General features: G+C 43.1%; 1 protein-coding gene across 3 annotated transcripts in view; it reads right to left on the bottom strand.

Moving 5' to 3' along the window:
- Positions 1–11,578, bottom strand: part of ppfibp2b (PPFIA binding protein 2b) — a 47,130-nt gene extending 35,552 nt beyond the window's left edge. The window contains exon 1 of one of the 3 annotated variants that reach the window (XM_053885140.1): positions 785–2,855. The gene's annotated coding sequence lies outside the window, so the exon portion shown is untranslated. Of the gene's footprint in view, positions 1–718; positions 2,856–11,398 lie in introns of those variants that run through there. The other 2 variants (XM_053885139.1, XM_053885138.1) reach the window with 2 other exon arrangements.
- Between the last annotated feature and the right edge of the window lie 1,722 nt (positions 11,579–13,300).

The raw sequence follows: 13,300 nt of genomic DNA on the forward strand, positions 1-13,300 counted from the left end.
TAATACACATATTATTAACTAGTTTATTTATGGTAATATATCTCATCGTAATCGAAAACACAACCAAAATATTGAACAACAAAATACAATAACAGGCCAGTCGTTTACTATGATGGGTGTTTGAGGCAAGAATGCATCCGTCTTCCATCTGGGGGCAGGTCACAGGGGCAGCAGCCACAGCAAAGAGGCCCAGACTTGTTGCTCCCCAGAATCATCCCAGTACCAGGCATTCCTAAGCCAGGAGAGAGAGATCATCTCTCCAATGTGTCCTGGGTCTGTCCCGGGGCCTCTTCCCAGTGGCTGTACCAGAACAAGGTGGCATCTAGGAGGCAGCCTAAAGAGACACCAAAGCCACCCCAACTGGTTTCTCTTTACTCGGTCTCTCCTGAATGACAGAGCTTCTGCCTGTCAAGAAACTTTTCAAGAACATCTTGTGTCTGTGCATTTGTCCTTTCAGGTAAGAGAAAGAACATGGAGCAACGAGATTCACAGATCACTGAAATTCCACAAAAGTACACAACCAAGTACAGCATTGTTCCTGCTCCTTCATACAATGAGTTAACAGTTTGGAGCAGTTTGAAGGCAAAAATCATGGCTGCCATGAGAGAATCTTGACGGCTAAATCAGTTTTAAAGTAGGTAACTCAGCAGTTTTGAATTAGCCCAGGTTTTAAAATGAAAATAATCTCTAAACAAAGATGTAAATTAGAATATATTACCTGGTTTAGAGTGTATCCACACAGCCACAAAAAAGATTCGCTCACATAGTGTGTGTCTTCACTCACGTCAGGCTCGCTCTCTGGTAGTAAACAGACACTCCTCTTCATGCACTCAAGACAAACGGGTTTGTCAAACTGGACTACATGTGGCTTGTCTCTTCCTGCTTCACCGCAGCACCACTGACAGTCACTCTCTCTCTCTCTCTTGCTCGCTCGCTCTCTGCGACCATGAACAATCTATGTGTTGGCTTAACAAAGGAGAGTTTGTGTTACAGCAGCCCGTCTGTTATCAGGTGCCGATACGGCCTGTTAAATATTCTGCCACTGAGTATTAACTCTTTGCGTGGCTGGGGGACATGTGGAGGCATGCCACCAGGGGGAGCGCGACTGACTGGTTGTCATCAAACTTTGGAGTACAAATTCAATCCCAGCCAGAGGGCAAGCACATGCATTGTGGGGTTTGTTGATGAGTGACGCTAAGAAGGAGCTTGAGCTCAAAAGGTGGATACATTTACTGCAGTTTCTGTGGGACGCATCACCGCTCTTCTGCTAAGGTTTTGTCTCCGATGTCGATGCCACAGCTTTGAGTAAACTGTATGCTGTTTCTGAAGCCTTCTTCATCCCATTCTTCAGTTAATCATAATAGTTTACTTTCTGTCTAAAAATACTACATTCACCAGGTAAATAGTTACATCCACATTGTCCTCCTTCAAAGATAAGGCAGTGGGAGGCAGAGCTGCCGTGTTCCCTATTGAACGGAATGAGCAATAGTTTGTCCAACAATCTAGCCGGATGCTTCCTGGATCCTTTCGTGGTGAGGTGTTTGTTTAGCTCCTTGGTTTTCATGGTGCCGTTTTCCGGTTGGTTTCTCTTGAAAAGCAGACCTATTCAGAACTAGGTGTGTAGATCACGACCACATGTTGGTTCTCATTCATGCCAAGAGGATTGAAATTAAGCAACCAGATCTTCAACCCGTCAGCAAGTCCAGCAGCCTCCAGTGGCCTTTGACCTTGATCAACATGGCGACATTTATAGTATCTGATCATACTCATGGGCTTCAGAATAAAGTATCCATCATAGCCAGGTGGTGCCAGCCTACATTTCACCAGTTAACCTTGTGACTGAACCTTTTGGAAGCAAACAACAGAACCAAGTCAAATTGACAAGTCGAGCGGAGAAAACACTGACGACTACTTCAGTGTTTGCTCCTCTGTTTTGCTCCGACTGGCAACGTCCTCGTTCAGACACACGAGTGAGAGACTCTCTCAGTGCCAAGACTCACAATCATAGGTGCGGTGCGATCCGTCAGGCTCATCTAATCACGTCGGTGTGGAACTCCTCACTTCTTTATTTGTTCCACACAGTCAGATTTTCTGCTCCGCTCGCTCTTCTCCCGTTGGATTGCAGACGATCTTTCTCCTTCACTGACCACACAGCTTCTGCGCTTCTTCTGCCATCATCTATTTTACTTGCGAAGTAATGATCCATTACGCAACACAAGACTTGTAGTTAGTCATCAACAACAAAAAAACAAAGAGTGAGAGATTTTTTCAGGCATTTTTTTTTTTTGGAAGAATGGAATGCATCAAGTGTAAAAAACAAATAGAGGATGTTGCTAATGAGGAAAAGAAACTTTTCGCGGTGACAATGATTGCTATAAATGTGTACGACAAATATATAGAGGCAACAGTTCACAGAATTTAAACATTTGTTTTGGAATTATAGGCTCTACACGCCTCACATAAAAAGAAGCTTCTCGTTCTGTTTTTCTTTGTCAACACTTTGTGAGCAACTTATATAACCTAAATAATAGTAGAAAATATATTGTATTTACATGCACCACTGTGCAGAACTGGGACAAATCAAAGAACTGAGGACTGACTGAGCCTTCTTCTTCTTCCATCGGGTCTTGCCACAGCACGTCCACCACCTCTCTAGTTCATCCTTTACTCACACCTAAGGTCACCACATCCATGAACCTATTCAGTCGTCTTTTTTTCTTTTCCTTTTTTCTGCTACCTTCACCGGCCACATTCTTCATCATGCAAACTATCAGACCTCCCTAACATGGTATCCAAACCTGAGCTGTCCCATTGTTATACACTAGTGATGGGTAGATGAGGCACCATGTAAGAGTATTGCAAGGTTGATGACACAGTGTACTAGATGGTGCTCCTGACTTAGAAGTTTTATTCCAAGAATTTAACAGCAGGCAGTGCCATCTGGTGGCTTCTGAAAATCAGGACACTGTTTCATGAAACCTCATCAACCCGTCAATACTGTGTCACGAAACCTCATCTACCCATCACTTCTATGCACTGATCTTGTCCTCTCTGATCCCTCAGCAACTTCAACTTGACTTCTGAGTTTCTAAAAACACATCATGTCAGAGATCACTAATGTGTCTTGTATTAACTGCCGCTGCTCTGACGTCACCGTCGTCTCCACCTTGCCTGCACTCTCTTCTCCGGCACTCTTCATACCTTTACCTCTTCAGCTTCTCCTTTGTCCTCCAACCTGCCACTATAAATCATCATCGCCTCAAGATGGCCTCATATCATGCCACCCTCAAACTACTTCTTCACCTTCAAACAACCTCCTCCTCCTTAACAGCACCAGAAGCCAAACCTAATCACACGAGACGCCAAAATCTTGAACGCAGTCAAACGTCTGTCTCAGCTTTAATTCTTGATTGCCATTTTTTCCCTTAAATCACTGCATAAAGCATCACACAACACAAGGAAACACATATCCACCTTGACTTCTAATCGTATTCCCTTCCATCTACATTGTTTTTTAATTTCCAGATGAACTCCTGGGGACACTAAAACACTGCGATCCTCATGGGTCATGATATCTGCTCGGTGTTTGCGCAATGAATTGAATTGGCATTTTCAGCTACTGCAGGCTTGTGTGAATGGCTCAGCGCTCAGTGAGCAGGATTTGGCCCTGGGCCTGAAGTTTGACACACATCAGTTCGTGCTGATATAATTGTCCAAATGGCAAACTTGTCATTTTGCTATCTTAAAAGGCCTCAATGGATATGAATAGCATCTTGTGATATTTAAATAACATGACAAACATTTATTGCACAAATAAATTAAAGGACAAACAAAAAGTAGGTTGCCCATGTTTGTTGCCAGAACGCCAAGGCGCAGTATGACAACAAGAAAACCTGCGAGTTGGAATGTTTAGTAGGAAACAGTAAGTAAAAAGGCAGAAACTGCGAGCCGGCTTGACAGTATTTAGCGGATTACAGCTACAAAGCGGTGCCGCTATACGACACCTGACTGGTATACAACATCATTATCATAAGCCCAACGGGAAGGAGGCTGAGAGGCTGTGTCAATACAGGCTGTCAGGGGAGATGTTGACGAAATTAGCTGTGTCGATAATCCAGGGAGAAGTAATCCAGGCCAGATTCTTCAGTGAACCTTCCACACACGGACGGCAGCAAGAAATGGATGAATCAATACAAATAGCATGTCAGGAGTAAATGATTCTCCTGCAGGGATCAATGGCTGCACGGATCACCACACTCATCATCACTGAGAAAGACACACAATTGCTCATTCACTACATTGTCAACCTGTGACGAGAACGTAGACAGTGATCCGTCAAAAGCCGGTGATTTGCATGTCAAATAAATCCAGAGGTGCAATTGACGCGAATAAAGTGGCGCGTGTCAATATGGGAGCGGAGGATGCAACGCCTCAGGTACAGCGCCATAGTGTTGTGGGCAGACACCAAGTGGACGCAAGCAGAACGTGATACTCAAGTTGTAAAATCGGACGTTTTGCCTCCAGTGGTAGAGCATTAACCAATCAGAGCACAGGTCTTTCACAATGTGTTCATAGAGGGAGAAATACTTGGTCGTCATCATGGAGGACAAACTGATCGTTCATCCCAATCACCTTCCACTGCAAGCTAGCGTGGTTTGTAGTTTCTGTTCTGAGGTACTTTTGTAGCGACTTAAGCAACGCTAGCAGTGTTGTAGTCGAGACCACCTAACCTGAGACCAGAGCATATGGAGATCAAGTCCAAGAGCTTGAGGACCAGAAATCAAGGCCAAGGAGGGGCGCAAGACCAAGACCTACAAGAATACTGAGCCATAAGTCTATTCGTAATGTAGACACACACATACATTTCTTACAACAAAAGAAACAGCGGCCATTTTTCCCAGAACAAATCAAGAGCTCAAACGCTTTTACTGGAACTATTAGTTTGTCCAGTATCCAGCTTGGTTCGGTCTCAGCCTTTTCTTTTGTCAGGAGAGGCCAAGTCGTGTTTAGCAAAAATGTACCTCAAGAGGAAGACGGAATCGAACAGATGACCCCTGAGCCGGTCGCTCAGACAAATCAGTTTTAAAAGGACTTGGGAGAAACTGTAGCATTTCTCCACATTGCAAATACACAACCGAAGATTCATTCGCTTATATGATGATACTAATCCAAGCATCTCCTAATGCAGACCTGGTCAAAGTGAGGTCAGACTAAAACTATACAACTGATAACTTGTCATCCAGTAACAGTAAATATAACAGATTCCTGACTACATTTTTGTTTCTTCTCTCCGTTTGTCATTTCAGTATTTTCCTCAAAATAGGATGAAAGAAAATTCAAAATATATTTTTTAAATAGATTGCCTTTTCATCTTTGGTGTTTGGTCCATAGTTTTATTATGATTTCAATTCAACTAAAATGCAAACATTATTTTTTATAGGGTTCCTGCCATATTTACACTTCTTCATATCCTTGCTTCCATTGAACCTTTTATGGTTCATTTCGTCCTTATTACTTGATTTTCTTTTCCGTCTTTTGGCATGATGGCCCCTCACAACAGTCACAGTTTATAATGTGGCCCTTCAGGAAATTTAACTGCCCACCTCTGTCCTAATGAGTTAGACGTTGGAAGTAATGGGGCGAGGCAGGGGGGCAGCCCTCAAAAACACGGCTTGCAGGCCAGGAAAGTCTGGGCACGACTGCTCCTCCGCAGTTCATATTTATTTCATCTTCAATGCTTGTGTATTTGTTTTCTGGGCGATAACCAACAAACGCACACGATAATTTCCAGTACAATCTGCAGATGACAAGAGAATCTCCACGGCAGCGGCGCACCACAGGATTGAGGCAGTATGATAAATGCTAAGAGAAGCCAACGGACTAGAAACTCCAGCCCTTTGTGATTCCTCTGCAGAGTTGCGGAAACAGGAAAAGCCAGAACGCGTGAGTACAGGGAAAATTAAACGACAGAAACCTAACTGACAGAGAAGTCGTCAGGGTGGGAGGGGTGGGGGGGTTTGCTCATCGGGCTTTAGCCCGTTTAGTTAAGTGTCAGCAGCTAGAGGCCAGACTTAAGCCCCCTCCTGGCACACACACAGAGGGAAATACAGAACATGAACACTAAAGTCGGGGTGAGGGTATTAATTTGACAGGAGATATTGTATGGCCTCAGACAGATGCATTCTGGGCAATGAGACTGAGCTCTGCATCTTACAGATGTTTGATCAGCTTTAAGAAACATCTTTGTTTCCTGCTTGGAAATGGAGGTGGAGCTACTGTAGCTCTCACTCTGCAGCAGAGGTTGGTCTTCTATGCATGACAACTTATACGAAGAAGTCAAGTACAAAGCCCTTGTTTTTTTTTATTAAAAACAAGCTGGCTTTTTGGAGGCTTGACTCGCAGTGTATAGGGAAGGTGGTCATAAAGTTAAGACTGTGTGATAAAACAGCAAGTATGATGTTACTTGTAAATCTAATTGGACAGAGGAGAGACTGCTACAGCAGTTCTGCAGCTGCTGTTGAAGCAGTAACCAATGTGGCCGACCGCCGTTGAAACAACATGTCAACACAACTTAATACACACAAGTCAGACAGCGATGTGTATCCACCACACCGGTACCACCCAATAAGCACACAGGTAGGGGTGGCCAAACTCTGAAGCAGAAACTGCATCCTCGGCCGATGAGGTGAAGCACATTCTGAAGAAGTTCTCCTCAGGAATTGAACTGCAGTTCAGAATCGGAAACATCTGATTAAAAAGTTCAGCAGTGTCACCATGGCAACGGTGGAGTAACATAAACCTGGTAACATGTTGGATCACATGACAGCATCAAGTTACAGTGCGCTTTTCTTCACAAGGCTCTCAGGCTCACAATGCTGTCTGCATGTAGACATCATTCGTGGACCCAAGAGGGAAACCTGAAATACACTTTATTCAAATGAGCTACTGCAACACTCTGCTGAAATACTTGTTACTTGCAACTTGTTCGATGAAGTACAGGACTACCTCTGTGTCACACAGGCAAGTGAGCAGTGCAGGAAGGCAAATCTGGAAGGTGAAATTAAGCCTTGACTATGACAGGATTCTTTTATGTGACTTCACCCTTTCTTTCCGCACAACTTGAACCAGGTGTCGAAACCTGTTGCAAAAGTCATCAGCAAAGAGATCAGCAGGTGCCATCAAGTCAAGCAACACAAGTGCTTTCGTCACAACACAAGAGGCCACCAGAAGGAATGATGTTTACATGATTGGCAGCTTTTGTGGATCTTTTGTGTGAACACTCCAACATCACCAGCTTGAGGCAAGAAGATGAGCCATCCACGAAGTCCAGCAATGGAGACCACAAAGCCTTGAGCTAGCTCTGGATCTAGATCCATAAGAGGCCCAGTGACTTCCACCATGCAGTGACCAAGTCAATCATGAATGAATCACCTGGGTGAGGGTGTCTGACATTGAAAGAGGAACCCAGTTTATCAACATGTTTTAGAAGAATGTTATTTCCATTTAGACTTGTTTTAGGTGATCTCAAAAGTGGTACTCATGTTCTTGCATTTATGGAGAGAAAAAATAAATATGAACTGAATGTTAAAATCTGGTTCCTCACTTGTCATTTGGGTGGAAAACAATGATTGTATTTCTTGGTATGACAAAGACCAGGACAGTCATCAGGGAACTGGAGCATGACCATGAAGTCACATGCTGCTTGTGTTCACCATGGGAACTTCAATAACCACTGGGTTACTGAGTGCAACATTAACCAGGTAAATATTAACTTCTCTTCAGCCAAAAAACTGAACTGTATTTTAGTCTCAAAGGTTAGAGCACAAAGCTTGTAAAGTAAAACTAAATGTGAATAATTTTCAATAACAAAATAGACAATGAGCTTCTCTTTGTTAAACCCTTGTAGTAACTGTATGAAATCAACGCCTGTCTGAAAATGTTCCAGTGTGTGTTCAAAAGAGACTGATTGACCACACAATGGTATGTTGACTAATACAGATAAATTGAAAGCAAGTCCCATTATGTGTTGCTTTAAACAGCGATGGTGCATCCACAGAGAGAGGCTGCATCATCAGTGAGCGCCTCGGGCTCCGCTCCGATCACACGCTGTCACAAGCGCTCACATGGCACGCCACCCACCATAAGTCCTCACAGACAACACAGCTCAATGCTACTACGCGTAACCAGAATATTCCGCTCTTGTCTTATGGCATTGCTGTCGGTCCAGAAAACAGTCCAGGATGAAATGTGTTCGACTCGATCCAGATTAAGTCAAGCACAACATGGTTCTGGGGGAAACCACCAAAGCAGATGTCTTAGAAGCCAACATGAGGTCAGAACAGCATGCAGCACTTCACCAAGCTTCGTTGCTAATGAAGCACATAAGTGGGATCTGGGGATACTGCAACCAGTTGTTTTTATCTTTGTTAGAGCCTTACTTTGAAACCAAAAGTTACCTCCTAATTCGTGACAGGTCATGATCAATGGCGTTTGAGAGCGTCTCATGCTGGGTGCAGGTTGGTGTTGGCTCAGTGTCGGTCGTTCTGTTACTAGCTGTGGCTGGCGCCTCCTGTAGTCCATGTAAGCTGCTTTTAGCTCACCACTCAGTGAAAGTTGGTAGTTTTGTTGTTAACCATTTGCAGTATCTAGCAGCCTAAAAAACAGCATAACAGGATCCTGACGCTTTGAAAATAAATAGATATTTGGCTTGTTAATTTCACTTTTATTTGCAAAGGAAATGTGGTAATGTTTTTTTCTGTTTATTCATTTATTTACTGCAGCTCGGTTTTCTTTTTTCAGACCTTTTCATGTCATGTTTCATCCTCACGGAAACCAAAATGGTATTGAATATCTTCCTGAGTATCGTAATTTTAGCATCGTGACAACCCCAACTGCGACAGATGTTGCTGTTGTTGGAATTATGAACGCATCTCAGGCACTTGTTTTATTGGCCGGCACGAATCTGCAAACATCTCGTTCTCCCCCGCCGTCTCCTGATGGAACAATTTAACCCAAAAATAAAACAGCACCGGTGAAAATCCTGCATACCGTTTCTTATTATTCTTATCTACAGATATGTGAGGTGATGTCATAAACGCAGGAGAGCATCATCATGTTTGGAATTGAAACTCCAACAAAGGTGTCATGTCAAGAAGAGGACCACAGAAGGTCCTCGGACAGCTAGGAATTCGGAATGACAGCACTTCCTTGTACTGTAACTGATAAAGTCACATGCTGTCATGGATCTGTAACATCCGTTTGGTTTCCCTTTGACTTTGCCTTCTAATATAAATCCTGTCTATTTATTGCTCATGATAATATTGTCTTCATCGAACCAAACTTCCTGACGTGTTAAACAAAACAAAATCTGATAGCAGGATGGGGTGAACATTTTTGGGCCTCTCCCACAAATACATGTAGATCAATTTGCTCCGTGGCTAGAAAATTTATGACATTGCTGCTTGCACTGTGTTTTGATCGCACACTCGTCACAACACTTTTGAAAAGGCTGATCGCCAACAAAACTCTTGTTTTCGTCTGTTTCTAAGCACTAGAAGTGTCAAACAAACCTGCTCCAATTCACTCGCCGTCGTCAGCAGCAACCAGTCCTTTTAACTATTCTATTAGAATAGAAGCTCCTTCAGCTCCTTTCAGGTGGCCGAGCGCGGGTGTGTGTCAGATGTTTAAGCAGAGGGGAGCCACACATTAGGTTGGATGTGCCACAATTAGCATATCACCCCCCCCACCCAAGCTCACACTGTCAGAAATTGATGAGCTGCAATTACACAGCATGTGTCAGTGCAACTAAACATCATTTAATGGCTGTGAGCTGACAGAGCATGACAGGACATGCAGAGGCGAAGCCATGTTTTCTATCCTGGAGCATAAAACCGTTTGTTGGTGAGAACTGAACCCATAATTTCAAATAACAACACTGATACTCCAAGCTTTTTTTTCATAAACTTGAGGGTGAGCACGAATGACTGACATGCTTGGCGAACCAAATAGCCGACTGAGAAGCAGATGTGCGACATCAGCAGGTCCTCACGAAGCACTAAGATATAGATTCAGTGATGAATACAGACATGTGCAACTACCAGTACTTGACCACAATGAGATGAGATGCCACAGCTACAGGACAGTTACACAAGGTTCCCACCAGTGCAGTCAACCTGATTTGAAACTCAGGGGTATCAACTTAACCTGGTTGACGGCTCACACGAACGTCTCTGCTTCCATGTTTGGGTTGTTATGCTAACACGAAACTCAATCCTCTGCCATTTTCTTTGGAAGTCTTTGGTTTCACTGCATAAAATCTGGCATAAAAATGCAGAAAGCAGCGCTGGTGAGTGCTATAAATACAAAAAACTTTCAGGGCAAACAATGCCCCCTGGACTCTCTCCATGAAAAAGAAAGCAACCTGGTGAAACCCTGCTATACACTCACACAGTATAAGAGGAAATTAAATCACTCGACATGGACCCACCTCATGGTTTCCACCGAGCGGTTGTTGTCGGCGCATCAATGTTAGACGCCCCGACAACCTATCTGTTTGTGAAACCTTGACCAACAGCAACAGACATGGACAGTCAGAGCCAAAAGCAAAACACAAGCAGAAAATCTACAAAGGACGGAGATCAGAGAAGGAGAAGGAATTTTAACTTATTGGTTGGTGTTTGAGTTAAACCTGTCATTTGGAGCACACCGACTAATGAAAATGAAAACTTCTGCTTCAGACAAAAATAATCTTCTACTTGAGAAGGGAAAAGGAAGTGAGGACTTAACAAGGGTAACTAGACAGTTATTCAGACTCGTACAGGAGTAATTATTTACTATTTTTACCCTATTCTTGTTGCTATTTTTGATTCCACATTCTTTTAACTTACTACTAAACAATGAAATCTGCTCAGTGATCATGACCACACAATGGTATGTTGACTTGAACCAAGGTGTAGACTTAAATCCTTAGTTAAAATAATCCAAAAATATCTTGTTTACTTCATAATTCAATGGGAGGTGCCGTTGATTTGTCAGTGCACAGTGATGGTCACCAGCCTCTCAGCCCAGATAGCTGGAGCAAGGTGAATAATAGCGAATAATTTCAATATATCAAAGTCACTTAAACGACTATTTAAACACTATTTTTAGGATAAAGAGACAGGGAAGATGGTAATCGTCACACAAGCCAACGTCGCTGTCACAAACGTGCGCTGAAGAATGCTCCTGCTCACCAAACTGGCTTCCCCACATTGACAGGCTCACTCCAGCAACATGCACTAAAACACCACACCACAGGCACACACGCAGCCAGCCAGGTTCTTTGACTTTGAGGGGGAAATGCACTATTTTGACAAGAAAACACGTTAGCATGGTGCTGAAGCTAATGACAAACACTTACTTCACGGCGCGTCCTCCGGAGTTATGTCCAAAAAATCCCCCAAAATCGTCACTTTACAGAAAGAAAAGTGAGCACGTCCACTCCGACAGACACACACATACACACCTAACACACTTGGACACTCTCATGCACGCCGACACACACAAGTGAGCGCGCGCCGGCAGTTTGGAGTCGCTCCGGAGCGCGAGTCCCTTCATCTGCCATGTGACAGCATGATGCCTTCGTGAACGCTCGTAACTTCACCCTCGCCTATTGATGGCTCCGTGAGGGCGATCGCGTTTGGGATAACAAAGAATGTTCATGAATCCCTACTGTAGCGGACGCTTTAAATACTGACAACAAAATTGTGATTAACGATGTATAAAATATGGATTGTATTTTTTATCACATCACATATTCATATATAGTTTGTGAGTATGGCATCTGTATGAAATGTGCATAAAACTTACATTTTATTGAAAATTAAAAACACAACAAACGATCATTTGATTTATTTTATGTTATACTCCAATTAATTAATACTAAATATGCTCATTTCGCCTTTTGAGCAGCGATTTTATCCCATTTACAAAATGCATTTGAACCGCATGACTTGAGCGTTTGTTGCATGACAAAACACTACCATCTAGCGGCTATATGTAAAATTGCAAGCCCTGTTTGATATGGTGAGCTCAAGTTCAGACACTAACTGAAATTCAGTGTTATAGCTGAGTTATTCCATTAAAAAGTGAATATTCATGTTTCAGAATTCTTTATCATATTTTGATAAATGAATGTCTAGGTCCCTGTGAAGGTCTCTTTATTGGTTCACAGGTCATTGTGCCCTTTTGTTCTCTCCATAATAATAGTAATAATAATAATAATGGTAGTTGAACTGTTGTGCGCTCATATCGCTGTTGAGTCTGGTGTCGTTCAATAATTGGGATCAAAGCAGTTTGGCTGAATCAGGGTCACTTGTACTTGCACAACCTCAGTGATGTAACTGGGCTTAACAGGACAGCGAGAAGGTTTGCAGCCATTTGGGAATTTTTAAACAAAAAAAATACATTTTTTAAAACATTATTGATTATATACTGCTCAGATGTCACCAGCTGTAGTCATGAGTTGACATCATCATTTTATTTGTCGTTGGCTGCCCATTGGTTGACAGTCACCTTTGGCCCATATTGAATCTCTCATGGGACCATGCCAGCCTACATTACATGACATAACATGGCACAGTTACATGTGTTACAGTGACACAAAGGTAATCTTGAGATTACCAGGTTGACCTCTGACTTGATTAGTGACAAGGCGGTATTGGAGCAGGACGTGCAGCAGGCGCCTTAAAGTTAAATCTTCAGTGAATGTAACATACATTTTTAAGGTTATTAAATGACTATGGGGGGGGGGGAAATTGGCTGCTGTCTTCATCAACAAATTTGATTGACCTGATCATAAATACCAGGGTCAGGAACACATGCGATAAAGACCCGGTTAGTGCTCCTATAAAAGGGCACGACCCTCCTGAGGGGTTTGTTCAGGCTGGTGGTGGTGCCTGACTGCAGACTCTCATCTGCCGCAGCAGCACGAACCTGGACACTGATGTCGTTGGTCCTGTCACTGGACTTTAATCTCCCTCCCGCTCTACATTTAGAATGTGATTTTTTTGGTCGAAAGCATTTTAAAGGTGCTGTAATGAATATTTGCTTGACCGTCAGTAACTCGTGCTGGACCAGGAGAGGGCGCCAGTGTTCCCTCCATCATACTAAAAAAAATGCTCCCTGGTTTTATCAGCAGCCAGAAATAATCGTATCTACTTGAGCCTAAAATTAAATCATAGCATGATGACAGGGATTTGCAAATTAGTGCGATGCTTTGCGTGTTGCACCTGAGATGAGCGGAATGGCCAACATCAGGACA

Source organism: Synchiropus splendidus, chromosome 14 (genome assembly GCF_027744825.2).
Source record: "Synchiropus splendidus isolate RoL2022-P1 chromosome 14, RoL_Sspl_1.0, whole genome shotgun sequence".
Taxonomy (NCBI): domain Eukaryota; kingdom Metazoa; phylum Chordata; class Actinopteri; order Syngnathiformes; family Callionymidae; genus Synchiropus; species Synchiropus splendidus.